This window comes from Triticum dicoccoides, chromosome 6A (genome assembly GCF_002162155.2).
Source record: "Triticum dicoccoides isolate Atlit2015 ecotype Zavitan chromosome 6A, WEW_v2.0, whole genome shotgun sequence".
In the NCBI taxonomy this organism is placed as follows: domain Eukaryota; kingdom Viridiplantae; phylum Streptophyta; class Magnoliopsida; order Poales; family Poaceae; genus Triticum; species Triticum dicoccoides.
In genome coordinates this window covers 430,719,117-430,723,111 of record NC_041390.1, presented here as the reverse complement: position 1 = coordinate 430,723,111, position 3,995 = coordinate 430,719,117, and positions in this window count along the sequence as shown.

The window sequence follows — 3,995 nt, the reverse complement described above, 5'->3', positions numbered from 1 at the left end:
CAAATAAACAAGACAACAAGGAAATAAATAAGCAAGCAACTAACGCTAGGCTATCACGGCTATTACACATATTACATCCACTGGGCATCAAAGTTCGCCACCAGTGCAAATATAGGGAACAAAGCAGCATATCATATACACTAGCCGTCAAAATTGGCCACCAGTGCAAATAAACGCGGCAGCAAAACAAGAGCATAACTGAAACAACTTTAGAAGAGGTCAAGAAACGTTATCCTGGGTATCCACCATGCTGGCAATAAGCTTAGCAAGCTGATTAGCTTTGTCCTGTTTGGCGCTAAAATCCTCCAACGCTTGCTGTTGCACCAGAAAGTATGCATCTAAATGCTCCAGGGACTTTCTCAGTCCTTCCGCTTCTTGTTGCAGCACAGCTGATCGATGTCTTTCAGCTTGTAGTTGAGACTCAAGAAACCGAACTGATTCAGATAGTGAGTTTGAATAGCTTGTGCAAGCGGTAGTGGCCAGTAACTCCAACACTAAACCAAGACAGGATGTGTCACTATCCTAAACCTTATCCGCATTACTTACTTTACTGTTGCTTAATAAGGCACTCTTCCCCAATATTTTGTCAGCATTCTAAAAGAAGAAACAAGCAGACACATAACAAGTTTAGCATGTACTAGTATATGAAACTCATTTCGGTGAACCAGTTCATTAGTAAGGTGGACAAGATTAAACTACCAAGTCTTCTATTGCCAAGTACTACTACATAATAAAAGCATCAAACAAACATATATCTATGTCCTATGGTAGCAATGGAATCTTAAATTAGAACAGTTGTTCTTCAGGTTTAGGCACTTGTTCTACATGAACAGAGTACAGTAAGACGCAAGAATATAATACTTAAAAAATAGAAATTGAGCTCATAGACCTTACCACATTCTTGGTTCGGGACCAGTACAGAAGAAGGCGTTCCCAGTCATCGTCCAGTAAATGTGTCTCAGGAGAACGTAAGGGAATTTGATGAGTTTCTTTGTCGGTGAAGTACGTTTTCTTCAGGTAATCCGATACCTCCACCAAGCATTCTTGAAGATAGCAGAGGTATTAGCACATGTTACCTCATCCTGAGTTTCCAAATCGGTCCTTCTCTATAGAGAAAAATGGGAAAATTTGCTGTATTATAACCATCATGGAGGTAGGATGTATGGGATGAAGCAAAGTAATTGCGATGAATAACATTACTTACACATAACTCCTGGACAAACACCTACAACTGGCATTTTCCTTCATCTTCAGTATAATATTTCCAAGATGGGAAGATACGCACATACAATTTAACAACATCAAATGCGATAGATGCTAAACTACGACTAGCTGGTTGTGCTTTCTCCACAGCAATAGGCATACTAACTGGTGGAGTTGGGGTTCGCTGTGATAGTACTGGCCCTTTGGGCACTGGAGCTGCCTTACTAACTGCTCTTGTTGGGAGCTCTATGGTGGAGATGATGCTGTGTCAACAGGAACTGGGTTACTATCGGCTGGGGTTGGGGTTAGATTGGGTGAAGCTGGTTCTCTGTCCATCGTAGTAGGGGTACAATTTGCGAGAGTTTGGGTTATGTGTGGTAGGGCTGGTTCTTGTGCATGTACAACGGGGGTGCTATCTCCACCAAGAGGTAGCACTGTTTTATTTGAAGACCGTGTTTTTAGTCCACTAGATACTGGCATCACCTGCTCCAATTCAAATGGCTGATAAACAGGAAACGTAGTTGAATGTACAGACATCGTATGAGAGACAAATGCAATAGATAGTGTGTAAAAAAGAGGACATGAAATAGTTGACATGTATATTGTTTAACTAAAATGGATAGCATGACATAATTTCACATATATGATGTCTATCTAAACTGGATAGCATAGCATAACATAATTCAAAGATATGATGAATAACCAAACAGGATCGCATGACATAATTCACCTACATGTTATCTAAGTAATCAGGATCGCATCATTTAATTCACATATGTGATTTATATGCTAAACAGAGGGCATTCTATATGATGTCTGAACTAAGAACATGGTGTTGAATATTGTGTATATGATGTCTAAACTATGCAATGCAAGACACCGTATGCATGATATGAGCAGTATAACCATGCCAAGTTAGAGCATACACCTCAGTGGGGGAATAGGACTGGTCATCTGTCTCTGAATCCATTTCCGAGGAGCTATCGGGACCCAACAAGAGATCTGCTTCGACAGGTAGCACTATCTGCTCTGAAGGCCTTGTTTTCACTCTAGATTTTTCCATCTCCCGCCCAAATGGCTGATTCACAGGAAGAGTAGTTTAATGTACAAACATTGTCGACAAATGGAAACGTAATGAAGAAAAGGATGGGCAAGATATCATTCAAATATATGATGCCTGGTTAAACAGGAAGGCATTGCACATTTCACATATATTATGGCTGGCTAAAAGACATGAGACTGCATAATTCCCATATATGATATAGAAACTAAACAGGTGGCATTACAGAACATGTCTAAACTAAGCAGATGACATATATGATTTCAAAAGTAGGCACTGCAAGGCAACATATGCATGATATGACTAACATCATCATGCCAAGGTAGAGCAAACACCTTGGGGGGTAAATAGGAGTGGTCAGCGGCGTCCGAATCCGCCTCAGAATAGATATCTTCCTCTGGATTACAATCTGGAGAGGGGTGGGGAGGGTTTGCCATTGAACCCACCATGGAGCGATGTCTGCATGACATTGTATTGCCACGTAAAACTCTTCTCGTTTTCTCTACATGTTCAGCATGACTGTGTACAATATCTGACATGCATACGAAAAAAATATGGTGAGATTATGTAAGGAGAGCATGCAGAAATTTAGAGTGATGGTAACAACCAGTGGATCGATGTTTTTCCGTTGAACCAAAATAGCCCTAATGGATCGAAGTGAATGTATAGTAATAAGTGATGCAACAAGTGTACAACCTCTTTGCCGTAGCCGTGTCGACCTCAGCATCATTGGGTTGGTCGCTGAAGCAGTTGAGGCAGAGGTGGCTGTCGGAGGTGTGGAGGAAGATCTGAGGAATCTGTAGACGGCGTCCAGGGCACTGCTCTGTTGTGATGGATCGTTCTGTCGTTGGAGCAGCTCCGGTGAGCCGTAAGACGTCAAGGCTAAAGCAGCGCAAGATAGACATCGTAAATCTCAAGTGGGATTGTAATAGCATCTCCAATAGATGATGTAAAATGGATGTAAATTTAACATCACCAAAAACCACCTAACTACAACAGATGAGGTAAAAACTGTTGACTCTGAACTTAACTGTTGAAACTGAAATTTACTGTGGAATCTGAATGCTACTGTCGAACCTGAACGCAATGGTAGCAGAGAGGCACTTGACATATAGTTTAGGGAGGGCCTGCAGTTTATCTTCAACCTGCACCCCCCTGAGCCGCCAGCCACCACCGACCGAACCGCCGGCCCCAACGCCGCCTCGCCGCCCGAAACAACTCGCCACCGCCGCCCCGGCCAGCCCTCTAGGCCCCCCGCCCCCACCCTGAACCCTAAGATAGATAGTGGGGTACCTCTCCTGCGAGCGCCCGTCCCCGCTGCGGGTGGTTCTTCCTTAACTACGGTGAGCCCCCAACCCCTGAAAACCGACTGACCCAAAAGTCGATTCAGTCGACTGAAGTGTGGCTTAATCGGAGCAGAGCACCAGTAGCAGCTGGGCGAGCGAGCGATCGAGCGAGAGCCGGAGCAGCAGAAGATCCGGCTGGTATGGACGCCGCCGCCGAAGGGGCCTCGCACTGGGGGAGAGCCGCCATGGAGATGTCGCCCGTGGTGCTGGCTTCAAGGTAGCCGCTCCATGGGGGTGCGGGATGGAGCACTATCGGCACTGGGAGGTCGAGTTAAGGAGAAGGTGCGATGCGATGAGTGTACAACCTCTTTGGTGGCGCCGAGTAGGCCTCGGCTTCGTCCGAGGAGTCGGTGAGGATGCTGCAGTTCCGGTAGAGCAGGTTAAGG